This window comes from Sapajus apella, unplaced genomic scaffold, assembly GCF_009761245.1.
Source record: "Sapajus apella isolate SASKATOON/1434 unplaced genomic scaffold, GSC_monkey_1.0 scaffold41, whole genome shotgun sequence".
NCBI classification, from domain to species: domain Eukaryota; kingdom Metazoa; phylum Chordata; class Mammalia; order Primates; family Cebidae; genus Sapajus; species Sapajus apella.
Window position 1 is genome coordinate 14,310,919 of NW_022436981.1, and position 25,525 is coordinate 14,336,443.

A 25,525-nucleotide genomic window follows, 5' to 3' on the forward strand; every position below is an offset into this window, starting at 1 on the left:
GAATAGCATTACAAAAGCAAATTGTTTGTACATCACAATCAAATCGAGACTTGCATCTCACCAACATGCCAGGGAGAAAAGTGATTTTTAAGGAGACAGACATTGTGACAGCTTAATCTGAAATGTTAACAATTACAGTAATGGAATACACACACGAATACTGTTTGGTCATCCTAACAGGGCCCGTTATGTTTTATAGATTAACTGGCTAGAAAATAAGAATGAGTAATTTTAACTTTTCATGTAGAGATGAAAATGTTTATCTTTACTGCTGATTATTCTTTACTTGGCAGTGGCTCTTAACACTTGACTTGAATTAACCCTGTTTTATCTATGGAAGTACAAGACATTTATGTTTAAGGAGAACCAACAAATAGGAAACCCTATTTCTGAACAAACTCTGAATCAACTGAGAAGTGAGATAAAATAGATAAGAGAAGTAAGTTAGATAGATGGATAAGAGAAATACAAAGGCAAATGAAGGAGCAAAACATTACTTCACTACCAACATAACCTAGCTTAGAGAATATTACTTACTATAGGCGATAGTTGGTTTCTAAACACTAAGCCCCATAATTGAAGACTTACCCTCCCAGTCACAGGCAGTTCAGTGTCATCCAAGTGGGACGGCCTGACCCTGGAAAACTTAAAGCATGATGAAACAGTCTAAATCACAGGTAGCTTGCTCATAAAAGAAAGAGACAAAAGTGGGTTATCCAATAAACCCACTTTCTAATTTCAGACTCACCAATCAGGTTCAGTCACTTCTAAAGGAACACATAAGTATTACCCTAATGGGGTCTCTTTCATATGAAGTCAATCATTACAGACAGGAAAGAAGCATTTCCCCCATAGGATTCCTTTTTTTTTTTTTTTTTTTTTTTTTTTGAGACGTAGTTTGGCTCTTGTTGCCCAGGCTGGGGTGAAATGGCATGATCTTGGCTCACTGCAACCTCCACCTTCCCGGTTCAAGTGATTCTCCGCCTCAGCCTCCTGAGCAGCTGGAATTAACAGGCATGTGCCACTAGACCTGGCTAATTTTGTATTTTTAGTAGAGATGGAGTTTCTCCAGGTTGGTCAGGATGGTCTCGAACTTCCAACCTCAGGTGATTTGCCCACCTTGGCCTCCCAAAATGCTGGGATTACAGGAATGAGCCATCACCACCGGCCGGATTTTCAATTAAGACAGGGTTGGCCGGGCGTGGTAGCTCATGCCTGTAATCCCAGCACTTGGGGAGTCCAAGGCATGCAGATCACGAGGTCGAGAGATCAAGGCCATCCTGGTCAACGTGGTGAAACCCCGTCTCTACTAAAAATACAAAAATTAGCTGGGCATGGTAGCACACGCCTGTAGTCCCAGCTACTTGGGAGGCTGAGGCAGGAGAATTGCTTGAACCCAGGAGGTGGAGGTTGTGGTGAGCCGAGATCGTGTCACTATACTCTAGCCTGGTGCCTGGCGATGGAACATGACTCTATCTAAAAGAAAAAAGACAGAGTCTTGCTTTGTTGCCCAGGCCGGTGTGCAGTGGCATGATCACAGCTCTCTGTCTTGACCCAAGCCATCCTCCCACCTCACTTCCCAAGTAGCTGGGACTACAGGTGCATGCCACCACACCTGGCTAATTTGGGGGTGTTTTTGTTTTTCATTTTGGAGTTTCACCATGTTGCCCATGCTGGTCTCGAACTCCAGAGCTCAAGCCATTCACCCCCCTTGGCCTCCCAAAGTGCTGCAATCACAGGCATGAGCCACTGCGCCCTGCCTATAAGGAATATTTTTAAATGCCAAAGGTCTAAGAAAACTTAAATGTGAATATTCCTTGGTTCAGTTATCCACTATTACAAATTTTTTATATAATGCGTAAGCACAAGGATTGAGTAAATCCAAGGAGTGCTTCTACTAGCATAGCTCTTTAAGTCAGCAGCATAAATGAAATCCAGGAATTGGGAGCCTTTCATTCATCTCTGTCTCCCTAAGCAACACCATGACAGGATAAAAATAAATCAAGGCCAGGCGCACTGGCTCACACCTATAATCCCAGCACTTTGGGAGGCCGAGGTGCGCAAATCATGAGGTCAGAAGTTCGAGACAAGCCTAACCAACATGGTGAAATCCCGTCTCTACTAGAAATACAAAAATGACCTGGGTGTGGTGGCATGCTCCTGCAATCCCAGCTACTCAGGAGGCTGAGGCAGGAGAATCGTTTGAACCCAGGAGGCAGAGGTTGTGGTGAGCTGAGATCGTGCTACTGCATTCCAGCTTGGGCAACAGGGAGAGACTCCATCTCAAAAAAAAAAAAAAAATCCAAATTGTCCAGGTTATCATGGTACAGAATTGAGGCAGAAATATTACAAGAGGATTACAGGTCCAAGGCCCTACCAGTGCCCAGAGTCTTCCTCATTTTTGATCTTGTTTATAACTGTTTCCTTACACTTGAGGGAAGCTGAGCAGGTATAGGCTCTATCTATATTCACACATCAGTATCATCATTCTATGAAACTATCATTGTATTATAGTTAACTCTCTGAGGAGACATCTTCATGTCCCAGCACCTAACTGAGAAGCTGCTAGTAATGAGTAAAACTATGTGTGTTAGTGTGTGCACGCACATATGTGCACATATGTGTCTTTAATTTATGGGGGGAAAGAAAAACAGTCTATTTCCAGCAATGATCCATTCCTTCATCTCCAAGTCTTGAATTGGTACAAGATGTAGTCTTTATTGCTTTCAGGTTCACCTATTTCTTAGACATCCCTGTATTTGATAGATGTGTGTTTGTTCTACTAGCAGATAGTAAGCCTGCATTTTTCAGAATTGAACACTAATCTTGTCTGCCTATTTATAAGGTTTGATTTTCTGATCACCTCATGACAACAATACCCTAAGACCTACTTGCTCTTTTCTATGTGTTTTTTATCACCAAGCCCTACATTTGCTGATTATTACTTCCCTTGATATCATGCTCCTAACATCCCAGTCCCAATATCTTTTGTTTTGTTTTGTTTGTTTGTTTGTTTGTTTTTGAAATGGAGTCTTGCTCTATCACCCAGGCTGGAATGCAGTGGCATGATCTAGACTCACTACAACCTCCATCTCCTGGGTTCAAGTGATTTTCCTGCCTCAACCTCCCAAGTAGCTGGGATTACAGGGACCCGCCACCACAGCCAGCTAATTTTTGTATTTTTAGTAGAAACGGGGTTTCAAGTGTTGATCTCAAACTCCTGACCTCAAGTGATCTGCCTGCCTCGGCCTCCCAAAGTGCTGGGATTACAGGTATGAGCCACCGCGCCCAGCCCCAGTAACTTTTTAACCCAAGATGAACTTAGGAAGTGCCAAGTAAAGGATACTGAGAGTCCATCAATGAGGGGATAGAAAATCATCCATCAACTGAATGTGGGCCATGTGGTTCCTTTTTAAAATTCATGCATCGCATACTCTGAACCAAGGTAATAGCAATAAATAATATTCACTGGATTATTAGTCACCATGTGCCAGGTACTGTTACAACAAATTTACATGCAGCAAATAATTTCATCTCACAATAACCCTACAAAGTAGGTACAATCATTGTTCCCATTTTAAACATGAGGAACTGGAGGCACAAAAAATGGTCAATATATCAGAGGATGAGAGAACTGAGAACCAATGAGGGAATGGGAATTCTTAACGCTCTCTTCAGAGCATGAGACAGTAGGATGGACTCTGCATACTGAGCACGTATAGTGAAGTGCACTACAATGGAATGAATAATATTCTATTCACAAAAAATAAGGATGTGTCTATTTATTATCCTCTCTTCTCTTATTTCAGATAAGTAGAGTGAAGCTCAGAGAGATGAAGTAATTCAGCCAGGACCACTCAAACAGAAACTTGGCTTCACTTAGAGGTACAGGATTGAGTCCAACAAACTAGACTAAATAGTCTACATTCCTAGACACTATACAAAATGATACAAAATAGCTTGAAGTATTTTATGGGCTGAAGTACTTCAACAGCTAAGACAGGCTGCAATTCTCACCAGGGTTGGCATGGACAAATATGAAATTGTAACACAAACCACAAAAGATAATATATAGACTTCTATCCTTCGGAATTAATATCAAAACTTACTGAGAAGTACAGTAACCATAGTTTAGTAATTAATCATTATGTTTGAGTGATTAATAACCAATTAAATGCCAAACTTTGTTTTAAAACAACCATGGTTATTAGATTCTAACATGAAATTGTTTAATAACTTCGTCTATGAAAGGAAGTACTATAATGTTAACTTGATTAAAGGAATATTAGGTAAGAAAAATGCAACCTCATGAAGTACATATTCTCTTAAAAATCAGACTCTGAAAACATTTAAATTTAATTATAACAAGTATAAAAAGTATTAAGGTTTATTTATTTATTTGTTTATTTTTGATACAGAGTCTTGCTCTGTCACTCAGGCTGGAGCACAGTGGCAAAATCTTGTCTCACTGCAGCCTCCACCTCCCAAGTTCAAGCAATCCTCCAACCTCAGCCTCCGAGCAGCTGGGACTATAGGTGTGCACCACCACACCCAACTAATTTTTGTATTTTTTTTTAGTAGAGTTGGGGTTTCACCACGTTGGTCAGGCTGGTCTCAAACTCCTGAACTCAAGTGATCTGCTGACCTGAACCTCCCAAAGTGCATGGATTACAGATGTGAGCCACCTCGCCCAGCCTAAGTATTAAGTTTTTTATCATGAAGTACTTTGAAGATCAAAAGCTTATAAAATGCCAAATTATATAAGCAACAAAATTATGTAAGTAACAAAAATAGCACAATTAAGAGAAACATTTTGGTACAGTGGCTATGGCATAATACGTAAAGTTAAGAAATGAGTTCTGTTATTCATACACGCAAGCTACTTTTTTTCCAAATATTAAAAGTCTAGATATTTTTTAATATCAAGATATATTTCTGCAATACTCTATTCCAATGAATTGACAAATACACCATAATCTATTTAATTCTCCAGTACTGAACAATTATGATTGCTTCCAACTTTTTGCTATTACTACAAATAGTACTGTGAATCATTTGTTAAACTTTTATACGCATACTTATATTAAACTTATTAAGGTGTTATTTTTTTTTTTTTTTTTTGAGATGGAGTCTTGCTCTGTCACCAGGCTGGAATGCAGTAGCACCATCTTGGCTCACTGCAACCTCAGACTCCTGGATTCAAGTGATTCTCCTGCCTCAGCCTCCCCAGCAGCTAGGACTACAAGTGCCTGTCACCATGCCCAGCTAATTTATGTATTTTTAGTAGAGACAGGGTTTCACCATGTTGGCCAGGATGGTCTTGATTTCCTGACCTTGTGATCTGCCCACCTCAGCCTCCCAAAGTGCTGGGATTACAGGCGTGACCCACTGTACCCCCTCAATTTGTTAAACTTTTGTACACATGCTTCCTTATAATTCCTGAAAGTGGAATTTCGGAGTCAATCTGAATCTGTACCTTGTCCTGAAGAAAGGCTATATGATTTTTAGTCTTAGTAGAAACATTGTTTTAAACGGTACAATATACAATACATACATGGTATTGATTCCTAAAATCCTTGCTCGTGTTAAAAAAAATACATGAATAATTTTTAAATATTTGTATTTTATAACCATTAATATATAGTGGTACAGTGGTTCACACCTATAATCCCAGCACTTTGGAAGGCCAAGGATGGAGAATCACTTGAGACTAGCCTGGGCAACATAGTCAGACCCTGTTTCTATAAAAACCAAATTTTTACATTAGCCAGGCATTGTCATGCACACTTGTATCCACACTATGTGGGAGGCTGAAGAAAGAGGATCACTTGAGCCCAGGAGTTCAAGGTGACAGTGAGCTACAGTCGCACTACTGCACTCCAACCTGGGCAATGCAGTGAAACCCTGCCCCTAAATAAATAAATAAAATTGAAAATAAAAAATATATAGTTATATTTGCATATGTACATACTTCTATTATACAAATGATATCTTTTAAAATTCTGTGCTAATTTTTATATTTTAGTAAAACAATCATAACATAAAACATACTATCTTAACCATTTCTAAATATAGTTTATTAGCATTAAGTATATTTATAATACTCACATTATTATGCAGTCAATCTCTAGATGTTTTGCATCTTGTAAAACTAAAACTCCATACTCATTAAACAACAACTCTCAATTTCCTTCTCCCCTAACCCCTGGGAATTACCACTTTAACTTTCTGCTTCTATGAATATGACTACTCTAGATACTTCATATAAGTGGAATCATACAATATTTGTCTTTTTGTGACTGGCTTATTTCACTTAGCATAATGTCCTCAAGGTTCATCCACACTGTACCATGTGTCCAAATTCCCTTCCTTTTATAAGGCGGAAGACACTCCATTGTATGTACATATGACATTTTGTTTTCCATTCACCCATCAGTGGACACTTAGCTTCCACCCATTGGCCATTGTAAATAATGCTGCTATGTACAATATCTGTGCTTATTTACAAATATTCACACATAGCAGGAACTCTTCCTAGTCTGACCTCATGAGATTTCAGACTCTAGCCTCTACCATGGAGGCTCAGCAATCCACCTTCAGATAAGGATACCCTCATTTCTCTTCATGAATAGACTGCTCCCTGGTTTGCAGGTCATCCTTCTCCATTTGTTACTCTTCCTGGACATGCTTTCCTCTGCTGACACTGGGGACTTTCCCCTTATTTCTCTAGAGCTGGAATTTCTGTCTTGTTAGAAAGCAAAATATATATATATATTTTTTTTTAACTGTCCAATCTATGATTTCTCATTTATATAATTACTATTTACTACGATAGATAGTTTTTTTATTTTTTATTTTTTTGAGATGGAGTTTCACCCTTGTTGCCCGGGCTGGAGTGCAATGGTGCAATCTTGGCTCACCACAACCTCCGCCTCGCAGGTTCAAGAGATTCTCCTGCCTCAGCCTGCCGCGTAGCTGGGATTAGAGGCATGCACCACCACACCAGGCTAATTTTGTATTTTTAGTATAGACGGGATTTCTCCGTGTTGGTCAGGCTGGTCTCAAACTCCCGACCTCAGGTGATCCACTCGCCTCAGCATCCCAAAATGCTGGGATTACAGGTGTGAGCCACCGCGCCTGGTTGATAGATAGTAAGCCTTATCATCCCCATTTTACAAAAGAGGAGACTGAGTCTCAGAGTACGTTGTAATTTGCCCAGTATCACAGAGCTTGAACGAGTCGAGACAAATGCAGACCTTAAGTCTGTCATATTTGAAAACTTGTGTTCTTTCCACTATGCATGCTACATTTTAAAAACTGTCTTGTTAATTCTCAGTTACTAACACCTAACCCAGATAAAGCCTATTATTCTTCTCAAAATATCAGGTTATGTACTTTGGATATTTTATCTTCCCATTCAGAGCCCAGGGAAAAAACACACCTTCTTTCTCCTTTCAGGCTTCCTCTAAGAACGTGTCATCAATCACTATACATGTGTACTGAGTTTCATTTGTTCAGAAAGAGACCACAGTTTTCTGGCTGGCAGCTGGAAGTTAAATATATTTTGCTACCTTATTTTCAAAATTCCTCATGAAACTCAAACACGCCAGGGTAGAGGAAATCTACCACTATACCAAGAAAAACGCAAACCAGTTTGTACTGGACCATAAAAACCTAAACTTCCCCAACGATTATACTGATCAAATAAAAGAAAGCTTACAGTTGTTTTTAACAAAAGAAGGTCTGGGGCTGGGTGCGGTGGCTCATGCCTGCAATCCCAGTACTTTGGGAAGCTAGGGTGGGCAGATCACAAGGTCAGGAGATTGAGACCATCCTGGCTAACATGGTGAAACCCATCTCTACTAAAAATACAAAAAATTAGCCAGGCATGGTGGCACGCACCTGTAGTCCCAGCTACTACTTGGGAGGCTGAGGCAGGAGAATCACTTGAATCTGGAGGCGGAGGCTGCAGTGAGTTGACATCGCACCACTGCACTCCAACCTGGGCAACAGAGCAAGGCTCTGCCTAAAAGAACAAAAAATAAAATTAAAAAAAAAAAAAAGAAGTTCCCATTGCCCACACTTTGGCCAATAAGACCAGGATACCTGGATCAGGAGCTGTCCAACAGAAATGCTACTTAAGAGGGTAAATAATCAACCTAATAGACTCCTTCCCACTTAGGAAGGTTGAAGGTGAGAGACAAGATGCAGAAACACATGGAATGAAAAAGAGAGGCCAACAAAAAAGGCCAAGAGAGGGAGCGCATAAGAGTAGCTGATGCCAGAAGCTACCTTACATCCAAGCTACGATATATCCTTCCGTGAATCCTTTATCCTTTTATCACTTTGCAGTAGCCTGAATGAATCTCTGTATTTTGACTCCAAATAAGACTGGTGAGGCCAGACACAGTGGCTCACACCTGTAATTCCAGCACTTTGGGAGGCCGAGGTGGGTGGATCTCAAAAAACAAACAAACAGGACTGGTAAAGGTATAGGTATAGTAACTGAGACACTGTATTGTGTATATTGTAGGTGACAGCAATTAGATAAATACATTAATGTTGTGAACCAAATTTCTCACTGCTAGGAATCAGGAAGATAAAATGGGAGAAGGTTAAAAAAAAAAGAACCCTATAGTATCAAATTTAAATAGGGAATATCAGTAATAAATTTATGCTTTAAAAATTAGCTATCTAGCCAGGTATGGTGGCTCATACCTGTAATCCCCACACTTTGGGAGGCCAAGGTGGGAAGATCACTTGAGCCCAGAAGTTCAAGACCAGCCTGGGCAACATAGGAAGATCCATCTCTACAAATAATTTAAAATCAGCCAAATGTGGTAGCACAAGGCCCCGGGTCCCAGCTACTCAAGAGGCTGAGGTAGGAGGATCACCTGAGCCCAGGAGTCAAGGCTGCAGTGAGCCATGATCACACCACTACACTGCAGTTTGAGCAACAGAGTGAGACCCTGTCTCAAAAAGAAAGAAAGAAAGAAAAAGCTATCTATTTCCTAGGTATTCCTATTGAAAGGGCCTAGATGTAGTCATAATTAGCAGCAATAAACATATCTAGTGTCCAAATCTTTATTTATAAATATGAAGAACCACTGAAATAAACTGAATTATTACAGAAATCATCTATTCCAAATCTGGGGCAGGAAAAGCACAAAGTGAGCCTGAAACAGCTTTTGTGCCAAAAAGCAAAGGAAATACTTAAAGATTACTGAGAATACAGTAAAAGGACACAGAAGCCAGCTTCAAGAGGCTGCCACTAGCCAAACTCGGGACAACTTAAGCAGCAAATATAATAGCAATAATAATGAATTCTAACACACTGAGGTTTTTTGTTTTTTTTTTTTTTTTTTTGAGACGGAGTTTCACTCTTGTTACCCAGGCTGGAGTGCAATGGCGCGATCTCAGCTCACCACAACCTCCGCCTCCTGGGTTCAGGCAATTCTCCTGCCTCAACCTCCTGAGTAGCTGGGATTACAGGCACGCGCCACCATGCCCAGCTATATGTTTTGTATTTTTAGTAGAGACGGGGTTTCACCATGTTGACCAGGATGGTCTCGATCTCTTGACCTCGTGATCCACCCGCCTCGGCCTCCCAAAGTGCTGGCATTACAGGCTTGAGCCACCGCGCCCGGCTGGTTTTTTTTTTTTAAGAGTCAACGATAACAGTTAAAAAGAGAAAAGGAGGGGAGGAGGGAAAGCTCTTCTTTGTGGAAGAATGCCAGCTAATAAGAAAGAAATGATCACCATTTTTACAATTAAATATTAATAACTTATTCAGGTAAGGATCAAAGAATACTATTAGGTAAAAGGCTTTGGGGGAACATGACCTGTACAAATTTCCCAGTTTAACCATTAATTACAACAGAGGAAAAATGCTAAAACAGATTCTTTTACAATGAAGAGATCTGGCAGATATCACCTCAACTAAATGATTGATTTTTTTTTTTTTAAGAGATAGGGTCTCACTATGTTGCCCAGGCTGGCCTATAACTCCTGGGCTCAAATAATCCTCCCACCTCAATATCCCCAGTAGCTGGGAATACACGAGTACACCACCACACCCAGCTAAGTGATCAAATTCAACACCATCATTAACGGAATACACTGATATGTGCTTCCTGATATGCTGCAATAAAAAGTAAACACTATCACTGCAGTAATAATTTCGCCACAAATGTTCTAACTTGAATCCAATCATAAGGAAATAATAAGACAAACCCAGATTGTGGGACATCCTGTAAGACAAATGGTTGATTGCATGTGGTAGCTCACGCGTATAGTCCCATCACTTTGGAAGGCCAAACCAGGTAGATTGCTTGAGCTCAGGAGTTTGAGGCCAGTCTAGGAAACATGGCAAAACTACATCTCTGCAAAAAATACAAAAATGTGGCTAGCCATGGTGGCATGCACCTGTAGTCCCAGCTACTCAGAGGCTGAGGAGGAAGAATGGCTTGAGCCCAGGAGGTCGAGGCTGAGCCCATGATCGCACCACTGCACTCCAGTCTGGATGACAGAGTGAGACCCTGTCTCAAAAAAAAAAAAAAAAAAAAAAAAAAAGTTCAGGAGAAGGCACTGTTCTAGCAATCCTTATTTGCATCTTGGAGTCCTGAAGGGTGGGGAAGAACTAGAAGTTAAAGGCTGGGGAAAATCCAGGAGGAATGCATATCATATATTAAATGGTATCATGGAATGTTTCTTAGAGTTGAAAATGGTATTATGATTATGTAAAGAGAATGTACTTATTCTGACAACACAAATATTTAATTATTTAGAGACAAAATGTCATGATGTCTAAACTCAAATTTTAATGGTAAAAAAAATTGAGAAAGCACAATTCAGCAAAATGTTAACACTCAGTGAACTAAGGTGAAGGTCATACATAAAGTTTATATAACTATTCTTCCAACTTTTCTGTAGATTTTAAGTTTTTCGCAATAAAATCTTGTTCTCTTAAACAACCCACAGAGAATTCTAACAACAAAAGAGGTCCTAAGACAGACAAGAACACTATGCTTTTGAAAAGAAAAGTGGTATTTTTTTAAAGGTCGCTTCTGGTAGTTTAAAAACTTTTAATCTGGCTTTCTCTTAGGGCAGCAAATATACATAAATTTCAGACTGTCTTTCCAAATTTACATGACCATGCAGTGAAGAATGTATACATTACCTCTGATAATTAGTAATGATATTCAATTGATAAAAAAAACTGTGTTTTTATTAAAAGTTCCTTAAAGTGTTATGTTATCAATTCCCTAGAGGAAGAAAACGATCTTAAAATAAAACATTAAAGATCTTAAAATATAAACTCGGTGTTTTAATGCAGAAGAGTGAAAGTGAGTTATAATGTCTCAATTTTCTTTCTGACATCACTGAGGTGCAAATGGTACCAAGAAAACGATATTTTAAATATTAATATAGTCATGACTGATTTAAGGAGAAAAGTCAAGCTGTTTTGGTTGAAACCAATACAAGGTTTTTAGGGTTTCTAAACCAAACATTTATTTTAATACAGGTTGTCCACATTGCAACAGGAGAGTTTAAATAACTTTTCCCAAATTAACTTCGGTCCAGATGACTGCAGCATGATCTGCCACCAACCCGACAACACCAAGCATGAGTTATTATGAGGTTTGTGCAGACATTACCCATACCAAGTATTTTGACTGAACCTCAGAGCTGACATGAAAAATAGCATCATTATGACAATCTGAGGTATCTTACCATCTCTTTATTTTTCATTTACCACAATCACATTATTCAGTTCTGATTATACAGAGCAGACGAACTTTAGCTTACCTCTATTCTCTCCTGAAAACACATTACATTCACAGTAATGAGATCTGTGTTTAGGATATGCACTTACCAAAAGGAGAAAGAAAAAGCAGTTGAGAATAACAATATTTGGTAGCTGGAAAGCCAAAGAATGAATTGTACCTGACTCAACAGAGAGGTGACCCCTAAGCCAGCAGCCAGGAAACCTAAGAGAAGCCATGTGATTCACACCTTGAAACCCCTCAAAAACCCCACCAGAAAAGGACAGCAGCAGGTAGCCATGGAAGCTGGGTGGAAGTGGGCCTTGGCACAGAAAAGTAAAGTCTAAGAAAGAGATTCCTCTCTTGGCCGGGCGCGGTGGCTCACACCTGTAATCCTAGCACTTTGGGGGGCCGAGGTGGGCGGATCACCTGGGGTCAGGAGTTCAAGACCAGCCTGGCCATCATGGTGAAAACCCATCTTAAAAAAATAAATAAATAAAATAAAATAAAATAAAATAAAATAGATATCTCTCTCTTAAATGACTGCCCAACCTCCAGAAGGCTGGAGGTTTAGTCTCTGGAGAGAGTAAAAAAGAGAGTGCCTCTAATCTGCAAGACAAGAAACACAAATGGGAAGGCAAATTAAGCATGCCTTCCCAACCTAAAACTTATCCTCCAACCATCTTCTGCCTCATCAGCTCCCAAAGGTAGAGTAGAAAAGAGTATTCCATAAAGAATATGACCAGCCCAAAAGAAAAGATCCCAAGATTCTGATCCCAGGGATTCTACCACTGCAATGACCCAGCTAGATCATCCTATGGTAAAGGCTAAGGTTGACAAGTCCACCACACAGATAGCATGCCCATAATTAGCTTATAAACTTAAATAGATATGCAACCAAGAAAGGCTTCTGAGTAAAGCCCCTTACAGGAAACCAGGAGACTAAAACAAATAATAGATTTTCAAAAAGTAATTTAGGGGAAATAGACCAAGGAACAGAGATAAAAAAGTTAACAAAAAAATTACTAATAGCCTTAGAAAGGAGAGAAGATACTGCATCCTTAAATATAAACAGGATGCCATAAAAGCAGAATAGAGTATTAAAAAATGAATTCTCAGAAAAATTAAAACAGGATTATAAAACAGAAAAACTCAATGAAAGGGCTGGAAGATCAAACTGAAGAAATCACTCTATAAACAAAACAAAAGGAAAAAGTTACAGAAAATCAGAGGAGAGACAAGCAGAGGGACTAAAAATAAGAGAAGATTTTTAAAGTAATAAATTAGAAGAACTGGAGAAAATAACTTTTTTTTTTTTGAGACAGAGTCTCGCTCTGTCGCCCAGGCTGGAGTACAATGGCGTGATCTCAGCTCACTGCAACCTTCGCCTCCCGGGTTCAAGTGACTGTCCTGCCTCAACCTCCTGAGCAGCTGGGATTACAGGCACGTGCCACCACACCTGGCTAATTTTTGTATTTTTAATAGAGACGGAGTTTCATCATGTTGGTCAGGCTGGTCTCGAACTCCTGACCTTGTGTTCTGCCTGCCTCGGACTCCCAAAGTGCTAGGATTACAGGCGTGAGCCACCACACCCATCCAGTAAAATCTTTTGATTACCAAAATTAACATAAAGCTCCAGATTAATGGAAAAATCAAGTACCTAGCACAACGGATGAAAAGAGACCCATATCATAGCATGTCATCAAGAAATTTCAGCAATTAGAGACAAAGACAAAACACTAAAACAGTGGCTCACAACTCTGACTACATCTTAGAATTACCTAGAGAGCTTTTCAGAAATATTTATGTCTGGGCTCCGCTCCAAAACAATTACTTCAGAATCTCTCATACCAGGATTTGGCCAAAGTCCCCAAATAAGTCTAAAGTGAGGCCAGGGTTTAGAATCACAATCCTATAATGTCAACAAAGAAATGGGGAGGGAAAGAATAGGGAGAATGATCAGCGAGATTTTGTAATGGCAGTAGTGAAAGCCCAGAAGACAGCAGATCAATCAGTGCTTTCAAAATTCTAAAGGAAAAATTATTTCCAACCTAGATAGTATCAATTAAGTGCAAGAGCATCAATAAAAAATTTTCCAGGACACACAAAATTTCTCTTCCATGCATCTGTCCTCATGGTGCTACTAGAGAAGACAGTTTGTGAAAACAAGTTGTAATCCAAGAGGAGACCACAGGATCCAGCAGAAAGGGATCTCACACAGAAAGAGGCAAATGGCATCCCCAGAGGGGTTGTTACCTATGCCCCAGGGATACAGGGCAACCAGACAGAATGAAACAGAACAGCTCACAAGACTCTGTGCAAGTAAGACCAAAAAGATGCAATACCTGATGTGTCTGAATGTTTGGAGAGAAAATTTTAACAACTGGGATAAGTTTATGATAAGTACATAGAAAACTAAGCAAAGAGGCACTAACTACAGAGCACAAACACAGAAAGTCATACAAGAAACACTCATTATTTTAATTTACGCCTGCTTCAGCTGCGAATAGCATTTACTAAGTCGCAATAACGTGACAGAGAATAGTGATCTAGACAAATTAATGCGGTAACTACATGGGGAGGCAGAAAATGCAGAGTATGACCTGTTTAGTGGTAGAAGGGGTGAGAGTGAGCTAAATGCTCTCCTTCCAGAGAGGAAATCCAATAGGGAGGGCATAAAACAGAAAATCAAGAAGTAGATCCAAAAATATGTTATCTAGTGATATGATTTAAGTATCAAAAGAAACAGCCAACAGTGTGAAATGCTTGTCTCTAGGATGCAAGCAATGGTTGGGAGTGGTGGGGGTGAACGGCTACAGAACCAACTGCAGATTTTCATAATAAGCTTTGTAGAATTATTTCACTTTTAAATTATGTTCATAAGCAACCTGATTTAAATTTTAAAAAATTAAATACTCTTATATCCTACAGTAATATAACAAGCAAGGAAGGAAAGGAAGGAGGAAGGAAGGAGAGAGAAAGGGAGGGAGGGGACTATAAGCAGAGTAAATCCTCATCTATTTTAACAGGAATTAACAGCAAATGTCTGCAGTTCACATATTTTCTAAAAATCACAGTATACGCATTTTATTTAGAGACACAGAAGAAAAGGCATATCTCATTTGACTGTACTTGGCTTTATCAAGTGGTGGCAGGTGCCTGTAATCCCAGTGAGGCAGGAAAATCGCTTGAACCCCAGAGACGGAGGTTGGGTGAGCCAAGATTGTGCCATTACACTCCAGCCTGGGCAACCAGAGTGAAACTTCATCTAAAAAAAAAAAAAAAAAAAAAAAACATGCAACTCCAGTGAATACATAAACGATAAGAAACAGCCTTACTATTGAACGGAGAAAGTTTCAGTGGTCTAGACAGACAAAACCAGTCACAATATTCCCTTAACCAAAGCCTAATCCAGAGCAAGGTCCTAACTCTCTTCAATTCTATGGAGGCTAGAGGTGACAAAGCTGCAGAAGAAATGTTTGAAGCTAGCAGAGGTAGGTCCATAAGATTTAAGAAAAGAAGACATCTCATAACGTGATTCAAGGTGAAGCAATTGCTGATAGAGAAGCTGCAGCAAGTTATTCAGAAAATCTGCTAAAACCACTGAGGAAGGTAAATCTAAGCAACAGATTATCAGTGTGGACAGTCTTCTAACAGAAGACTATACAATGTAAGTCTCTTTATTGGAGATGCCACATAGGACTTTCATAGTTGGATAGAAGGCAAAGCCTGGCTATAAAGCTTCAAAAAACAGGATGATCCTCTTCTTAGGGGCTAATACAGCTGAAATTGAAGTTGATGCTCATTTGCCATTCTGAAAATAGTACAGCCTTTAAGAATTAGGCTAAACTGCCAGGCACGGTGGCTCACGCCTGTAATCCCAGCACTTTGGGAGCCCAAGGTGGGCAGATCACAAGGTCAAGAGATCAAGATCATCCTAGTCAACATGGTAAACCCCATCTCTATTAAAAACACAAGAAATTAGCTGGGTGTGGTGGTGTGTGCCTGTAGTCTAAGCTACTCAACAGGCTGAGGCAGGAGAATGGCCTGAACCCAGGAAGCGGAGGTTGCAGTGAGCTGAGATCGCATCACTGTACTCCAGCCTGGCAACAGAGCTAGACTCTGTCTTTAAAAAAAAAAAAAAAATTAGGCTAAACTACTCTTCTCAGGCACTATAAATAGAACAACAATGCCTGGATGACAGCTTATCTGTTTACAGAAGGATTTATTGACTATTTTAAGCCACTATTGAGATTGCTCAGAATAAAAGATTTCTTTCAAAAATATTACTGTCTATTGACAATGCACCTAGTCACCCAAGAGCTCTGATGGAGAGATACAATAAAATTAATGTTGTTTTCATTCCTAATAGCATAACATCCATTCTGCAGCCCATGGAACAAGGAGTAATTTCAACTTTCAAGTCTTATTATTTAAGAAATATATTCTGGGCCAGGCGCGGTGGCTCATGCCTGTAATCCCAGAACTTTGGGAGGTCGAGGTGGGTGGATCACAAGGTAAGGAGTTTGAGACGAGCCTGGTCAAGATGTTGACACCCCGTCTCTACTAAAAAATACAAAAATTAGCTGGGCGTGGTGGCACACACCTGTAATCCCAGCTACTCAGGAGGCTGAGGCAGGAGAATCACTTGAACCCGGGAGGCGGAGGTTGCAGTGAGCAGAGATTGTGCCACTGCACTCTAGCCTGGGTGACAGAGTGAGACTCCATCTCAAAAAAAAAAAAAAAAAAAGAAAAGAAAGAAAGAAATATATTCTGTAAGGCTGCAGCTGCCTTCAACAGTGATTCCTCTGATGGATCTGGGTAAAGCCAATTGAAAATATTTTGGAAAGGATTCATCATTCTAGATACCGTTAAGAACATTCATGATTTATGGAAGAAGGTCAAAATATCAACCTTAACAGGAGTTTGGAAGAAGCTGACTCCAAACGCCAATGGATGACTTTGAAGGGTTCAGGCCTTCAGTTGAGGAAGTATCTGCAGATGTGGTAGTAACAGCAAGAGAATTAGAATTCTAAGCAAAGCATGAAGATGTGACTGAATTGCTGCAATCTCCTGAGCAAATACGAATAAATGAGGAGGTGCTTTTTTTTTTCTTCTTCTTCTTCTTCTTCTTTTTTTTTAAATAAAGGAGGGGGAAGGGTGGGGGAGAGCAAGGAGCTGCTTCTTATGGATCAGCAAAGAAAGTGGTTTCTTGAGACAGAATCTACTGCTGGTGAAGACACTGTGAACATTATTGAAATGCCAACAAAGATTCAGAATATTATATAGACTTAGTTGATAAAGCAGCACAAGAGTTTGAGATGATTAACACAAATTATGAAAGAAGTTCTACTGTGGATAAAATGCTATCAAACAGCATCTCAGGTTGCCTCCAGTGGCTTGCACCTATAATCCTAGCTACTCAAGAAGCTGAGGCAGAAGGACTGCTTGAGTCCAGGAGTTCTAAGCGTGAGCTATGATTGTGCCACTGCACTTTTGAAAAAAGAAGTCAATTGATATGGTAAACTTTACTGTTGTCTTATTTTAAGAAACTGCCACAGCTACCTAAATCTTCAGCAACCACCACCCTGATCAGTCAACAGCCATCAACATCGCAGCAAGACCTTCCACCAGTATGAAGATTATGGCTCGATGAAGGCTCAGATAACGTTTAGCGTTTTGTTTGTTTTTGTTTTTTTTAGAAATAAGGCTTTTTTTGTGTTTTTTAAATTTATTTTTCGTTTTTGAGACAGAGTCTTGCTCTGTCGCCTAGGCTGGAGTGCAGTGGCACAATCCTTGCTCACTGCAACCTCCGCCTCTCGGGTTCAAGCAATTCTCCTGCCTCAGCCTCCCAAGTAGCTGGGATTACAGGCACATGTCACCATGCCCAGCTAATTTTTGTATTTTTTTAGTAGAGACGGGGTTTCACCACGTTGGCCAGGCTGGTCTCAAACTCCTGACCTCAAGTGATCTGCCTGCCTCCACCTCCCAAAATGCTGGGATTGGCATGAGCCACCGTGCCCAGCCAATAAGGTCTTTTTAATTAAGGTGTATATACTGTTCTTTTAGATATAATACTGTTGCGCATGTAACAGACTACAGTATAGTACAAACATAATTTTATATGTATGAAGAATCCAAAAAAATTCTCTGACTTGACTTATTGCAATACCTGCTTTATTGTGGAGGTCTGGAACTGAACTCACAGTATCTCCAAGGTATGCCTGTAACCACCAGACACACTTAAACATGATTTCAGTAGATTGTAGGAACTAAGTAGAGAAAGGGAAGAAGAGGAATTGAAACACTTCATTTTCATTATAAATCCTTCTGTACTGTTTGATTTTGTAATCATGTACATGTAGCATAATGTTAAAGTTTTTAGAAAAGTATTCAAAGGTTTGTTTTTAATTGGCAACCTACTTTACTTACAATTTTTTTGCATTACGCAGTTGATATAATTCTAGTTCATTTTCTTAACTGTACATAGTAATAACTGCCCAACTATACAATCATTAACTTATCTTTTACAGGCGAGGCGTGGTGGCTCACGCCTGTAATCCCAGCACTTTGGGAGGCCAAGGTGGGTGGATAATGAGGTCAGGAGTTTGAGACCAGCCTGATCAACATGGAGAAACCACATCTCTACTAAAAATACAAAATATTAGCCAGGCATGGTGGCACATGCCTATAATCTCAGCTACTCAGGAGGCTGTGGCAGGAAAATCACTTGAACCCAGGAGGCAGAGGTTGCAGTGAGCAGAGATCATGCCATTGCACTCCAACCTGGGCAACAAGAGCAAAATTCCATCTCAAAAAAAAAAAAAAAAAAAACTTATCTATTATAATACTGATAAGCATTTAGGTCATTTTTGAAGTTTCTCTACTAAAAGCAACAGTACAATGAAAAAACCCTATCTTCAATCTCCACAGCACCTCTGATATCTCAGGATGAGAATATCCCCAGCAAAAAGAAGCTATCTATCTCTAGAATATAAAATTAAGTTTTGTCTTGTGGAAGATTCAAGAATCTCAGCAAGTTTCAAAAAGCTGTAGAGAAGCGTTTTCAAAAGTGTAATAGTTACAACGCCATGGATATAGCAACAACTTGATTTAAAAAAATAAACAAATAAAAACTCTTATCTAAGGCTAGGCATGGTGGCTCACGCCTATAATCCCAGCACTTTGGGAGGCTGAGAAGGGAGGACTGGTTGACCCCAAAAGTTAGAGAGCAGCCTGGGCAACATGGTGAAACCCCATCTCTACAAAAAATACAAAAAATTAGCCAGGCATGATGGTGCATACCTGTTAGCCCCAGGAACGCAGGAGGCTGAGGGAGAAGGATCACCTGATCCCAGGAAGTCAAAGCTGCAATAAGCCATGATCACACTAATGCACTCCACATTGTCTCACGGGGGAAAAAAAAAAACTCCTATCTACTCACACACGTGCGAAATTTTAATCTGTTCGGTTGTCGTCAAACTTTTTATGTTCCCCCAAAGAATTATTAACCTTTTCCATGTTTTTTAAAACATAAATTCAAGACTTTATATGGATTTCACCCATTTTTCATTAATACCCTCTTTTTGTTCTAGGATTGCATCCAATGCATTTAGTTGTCTTATCTCCCCAGTCTCAAAGGCTGTTTTTCACTTACACTCAGGAGATACTTGTTTAAGGACTGTCATTTGTATAAACTTAAGCAAAACGTTTAACTTCTCTCATCCTCAGGTCTGTTTGCTATAGAATGGGGAAATACCACTATCTGAGAATATCTAATAAGATAATAATATGAAAGGGTCCTATAAACTGTTTTCATACTGGGAGTATATATTTGTTTAATGTATATTATTCACAAGCTAGTCAAGGATCAGAAATGTCTTCTCTTATAAAATGTCCAGAGAGAATTAAAATTATCTTCCCCACCCCCACACCCCACCAAATGTACAACTTCATCTTTATAATTACATGGAGAACCCAAAGACTCCTGACATGTTCATAAAGGATTTACATATAAAAAGATGTTAGAGAAGCTCTAAGGAAAAACTCATAATGTAAGACTAAAGAAATGATAATGTAAAATTTATTTAATGTTCTAATCTTATTAATAAAAGTCATATAATACTTTTTTTTTAGACAGAGTCTTGCTCTGTCACCAAAACTGGAGCACAAGGGCATGATCTCAGCTTACTGCAACCTCCACCCCCCAGGTTCAAGCAATTCTCCTGACTCAGCCTCCTGAGTAGCTGGGATTACAGGCACGTGCCACCACATAAAGCTAATTTTTGTATTTTTGGTATAGGAGGGGTTTCGCCATGTTGGCCAGGCTGGTCTTGAATGCCTGATCTCAGGTGATCTGCCCACCTTGGCCTCCGAAAGTGCTGGGATTACAGGCATGAGCCACCATGCTCAGCTGTCCACATAATAGTTATTAAGGGAGAAATTTAAGCCAATTTCTACTTCCTTAATATCTACTACCATTTCTACTTCTTATTTGTTTTTTCATTCATCTATTTAATTTTTACATTTTAGGAATAATCTGAAAACAGGCTTGAAAACTGAGCATTATAAGGAGAATGAATGATGACATGGAATTGACAACATGAGCACCCCATTTAAATTTTATAATATAATTCTATAAACAATCAAAATTACATTTTCTGATATCCATGGACAATGAGCAAAAATTTTCTTAGCTATAAATTTAAGCACCACTTTTCTTAAAACTTAGGGAAAAAATGTAAGTCAACCTTTTAAATTTGGTAACAGGAAAGTCAGTCAGTAACACTTTAACAAAGTGTAGCATGTAAGATTTTAATAAATATTTTTGTTTGGGCTTTAATACTACTAGGTTTTTTGGTTTTGGTTTTTTGTTGTTGCTGTTGTTTTTTTTTTACAAACTATGAACATCCTAGTAGGATTCAACCACTGAGAATTATATTAAATACTGACTCTTAACTACTAGCTAGATTCTAACAGGACCTCAAGACAAAGACATCTTTTAGGACAAAGCATGAGCTCATGGGAACGTACTAATTTATCTGATATAGCACAGTGCCCTACTTTTTAGTAGCAAGACCTTTCCCTTGCTCTATACACATTACACCCATTGATAATCATGGGAGCCTGACGCAGGAAAGAAGCACCATGTGGCCTCTTGGAAGGGAAAAATTTATGTCTGCTTTTGAATGTTGTTTGCCACCTGGCAGCCAGCCAATCCAATATAAACATCCCCATTCATAAAGCACTGGATAATTCCTTGTCTTCAGTAAATTCCAGTCTTTTGAAAAGGTCAAATTCAATTTGAGAAACGGGAAATCATTATACTTTAAGAAGGCCCAGAACACAGAAAGAATATCATACATTAAAAGATAGTACAGTACTGACAAATAATCCAAAATACGTAGCTGAGATAAAAATCTATGCAATAATAGCTGCCATTTGGGGGCTGTTTTTAATGTGTTAAGCATTGAGCTAAACGCTTTACGTAAATCATCCCATTTGATTCTTGCAAAAATCAGGTAAATGGATGTTATCCATATTTTTCAGGTGAGGAAAGTCAATCTCAGAGAAGTTAACTGGCAGAACCAATACTGTAAAGCCCTTGGGCTCCTAAAACACTATAGCATACCTACCATTAACTCTAGAACAAGGGCAACAATATGAGCCAAGTGTTTGGATGTAGCCTACTCCTTGGGAAGTCACTTTTTAAATTTATGCTGCAATCTTACTTGATACTTTGCTTAGTTTTCCATAGGTAGTGTTTTTTTCTTTCTTAATATCTATAGTAGTGACACTATTGATTAAATACACCTTCAGTTTCTTAAGTGTTAAGAAGACTGAAAATATGAAAAAGAAAAATAGGATAGCCTTTAACAGAACAAGGTGAGTACAAGCACTTCTATTTAACCTAACCACCACCATTTTCTTTTGACATAATTATTAAATTTTTCATGCAATCATTTTCTGCACAGCCAGAGGCAGAGCTCCCTTTCAGTAAGAAAGATATGAGGAGACACTTTTCCAACTCCCACAACCCCGAATATGAATCTTACAAGCAGACCAAGCTGGCCAACAAAGTCAACTCGCATCCCGACAGACCAAGAGTTCAAATACTTTAATACTGTGGTGACCCTGACCTTTTACATTATACTAAGATGCCTTATGTTAAAGCTTAAACAACTCCCGAAGAGCCAGTGCCATAGGAATTTCTATAGTTCATGGAAAAATCTGAAAAGCACAGATACAATTTATTTGTAACCAAATCTCCAAAAATGAGAATTACAGTGCTAGAAATGAAGGCAGCTTTTCCATCACATAAATGTAAGCAAAGAACAAAGGTCAAGGGTCATGACATCATTTCACTGAATCTAAAGTCCTCAATAACAAACATATGACCAAATTCAGTCTTCCAAATTGTTGACAATTTAACTGGGTATCTTTACTGTTTAAATCATAGATTTCCTTTGCAAAATCAAACTACCAAGATGCAGGATACACCAAGGTGTATATATTACATAATTAGTAAAACACCCCATGGCTCCAACTACAATTAGATTTTTACCGTAAGGATTGAATGCATGGTAATCAGACAGATCATCTGTGACTCCACAATCAGAAGATTTAGACAATTTGCAAATTCTGAAAACCAGGTTATTGCAATGACTTTGAAATACAGTTCTAGGAAAAGATGTCATTAAATAAGACTAAAAATAAATGCTAAAAAATTTTAAGATAATTATGACCCTAGTTTCACATAGATAACTGTTTTGATATTATTAAAATTTATTATTGATACTATATACTGATTTAAAGAGACAGAAATAACATGAAATATTACATTGCTTGCTCCAAGGAAATCTTAATACATCTTAATTTCTTTTTACAATTCAAATCTGCTGAAGCTCAATACAGATTTACCTAAAATTCCACTGCAATAGTACATTTTTTTAAGATCACATCATAGAAGAGACGATGCTCTAACGACCATACTAAAGTAGCTCCATTAAATACATTTCCACAGAGGAAATGAACATAACTGTATTAAACCAAACTGTAATCCTCCTGAGATCTTGTTAGGGTAAGCCTTTATTCTGTTGATAATAATTATCAGTAATCCCTTACAAACAAGAACACTTCTCACCCATGACTGATTGATAAAAAGTAGAATCAGCAAGTTTTGCTACTGTAGTATCATTTCAAGCTGAGGTTGCTTAAGTGATTTTGAATTCACTTTATGAGAAGTAAAAGTTATATGCCTTTTACCTCGGAATTCTTCATTAAATTTCCTTTAGGGCACAAAATTATGACTGTTTTGATTATATAAAGATCATTTCCATATTTTTTATTTCATATTTAATTTTAAACATTTTATAAATATATACTTACTCTACAAATCATCATTATTCATTAATATTACTCAGATTATTTTTGTCTTTAAAACAAGGTCTAAACAACTGAGTTCTCAACCTAACTTGAGACATAATTCATAAATCATGCACATCATGCAGTTTCTAAGGAAACTGAATCATCCGGGACTGGGGAAACAAATGATGCAGCCAAGAGTCGTGATTTCCTACGTGACTGTCAGCAAATCAAATACCTTCCTTATGACTGAGTTAGTTTATGTAGAAACAATTTAAAATACAAGGTCTTTAGAAAATCACATTCACTACTGGAAGACAAAATTTCCATGTTATCTTAAAAAATAAAACCGAACTTACTATTACCCCAAATTTAAATTAATATCACCATGGAGATAAAATACTATCCCGGAACTACTACAGTGGTTACATCAGGTCTTAAGTAAAAACAAGCAGATTCACATTTTGGAAAAAAGAACCTTCAGTATTTCCTAGTTAAGCAGAATGATTAAAGAACAAAACAACTGGTTAAACCATCAATTTGGCTAAATAATTTTAATTAAATAAAGCAAGCATGAGATGTCACTCCTGAAATAACTAGAATAAGCTGCTAACATGTGCCTACCATGTGCCTACTGGCACTATTCTAAGAGCATAACTTAAATTAATCCTCAAAACAGATAAATATTCCCATTTCAGAGATAAGGAAACCAATGGGCAGATGAGATACATGCTTTGCCCAGATTTAAACAGTTGGGAAGCGGCATATTTTGTTCTAAAACCAATACTGAATATAATGTAATGATAATTTGATGATTCAGAAAAGAGTAGAATATTTAGTCCCAAATACAGGCTCTTTCTGAAGTTAAATCATGACTGTACAAAAATGCAGACACCACATAGACACAGATGTCCCAAATCCTCCCATGAGAAATCGCTTTGATTTCCCTGAAGGACCCTGAGAGTGCTGACTTGAAAACCTCATCGGGATGGGGTTAGTGACAAAGTTCTGATTTCAAAACAATGGACTTTCTGAATCCATAAGACTAACAGTGTAACAACAATCTGATTTAGTCAATAGCAAATTATTTTCACATCTCACCTTCTAAAAAGTTTTAAATAAAAATCCTGTTTTCTCTCCCACTTTCCCATAAATGAAGAAAAATTTTTAAATACATATTCTGTGTAAGCACTTTATTTTAATAAACTTAAGTTACTGCCCAATCTACAAAATACTCAAGTGGAAAATGGGGTGATTATGAGCTAGCCCAAAACTCTGAAAATTAAACTCATAAACACATAGTAGGAGAGATTCAGACAGTGACAGACAAAAAGTTAGGGCAAACTTTTCCAAGCAAAATCAGAAAGCAATATTGGAAAAATCAAAGGAAGACTGAACTAAATGCAAAGGAAAGCTGTGGTATTAACAATGGTATTAACATAATCAATGGTATTAACATAATCCAAAGGAAGAATGTGTAAACAGCTACAGCTGGAGAATGGCAGTGGGGCATAGAGAAAAGACAGCCCCTAAGAGCAAGCGTTTGGCAGTGTTCATCAGCCATGCTGATCATAAAGGGAGCCCTGAGCAGCTGCTACTAACTGTCTGGTTGTGGGCAAGAATAACTTGGCAGAGGTGGGTGCAACAGGCCATCGTTACTTGATGGTAAAGATGACAATGGTGATAATCATGACAAGAACTAACTTGGACTGTGCAGTAAACTTTTTGCCAGGCATAACATTAGGCCTTTAACATACATCAATTCACTTAACCCTTAGACAAAATCAATGAGATATTACCCTATTTCATAGACAAGGAAGAAGAGGCTCACAGAAGCTAAGAAACCTGCCCAAGGTTACTTCTTAAGTGGCAGAACCATGATTTGAACCCAGAGAGGAATCTATATAATACACCTATAACTGTATATAATAATACCTGTAAAGACGGCTGAGAGAAATGAAAGGAAACCTAAATACATACTTCGTTCACAGATTAAATGACTCAATATTATTACTTGTGAATTTTTCCTCAAATGATTTTTCTTTTTCTTTTTTTTTGAGACAGGGTCTTCCCTTGCTCTGTCCCCCAGGCTGGAGTGCAAGTGGCAGAATCTCAGCTCACTGCAACCTCCACTTCCCAGGCTCAAGCAGTCCCCTGCCACCTCAGCCTCCCAAACAGCTGGGACTACAGATGTGTTTTTTTCGTAGAGACAGGGTTTTGCCATGTTGTCCAGATTGGTCTTGAACTCCTGGGCTCAAGCGATCCACTCACCTTGGCTTCCCAAAGTGTTGGGATTACAGGTGTAAGCCACTGTGTCCAGCCTCCCAACTGATCTTTAGACTTGACACAATTACAGTCAAAATCATGGCAAATATTTTTATAGAAACTGATAAAAA

General features: G+C 38.6%; 1 protein-coding gene and 1 long non-coding RNA gene across 26 annotated transcripts in view; both read right to left on the reverse strand.

The window, feature by feature from the left end:
- The window catches only part of DST (dystonin), a 496,895-nt gene that overhangs the window by 316,637 nt on the left and 154,733 nt on the right, over window positions 1–25,525 (reverse strand). The window lies entirely within an intron of this gene.
- LOC116565893 lies at window positions 261–25,236 on the reverse strand. The gene is made up of 3 exons (XR_004275641.1): window positions 22,211–25,236; window positions 1,801–1,816; window positions 261–271 (listed from the first exon to the last, which is right to left on the reverse strand). It is a non-coding gene; the product is annotated as an uncharacterized LOC116565893 (long non-coding RNA).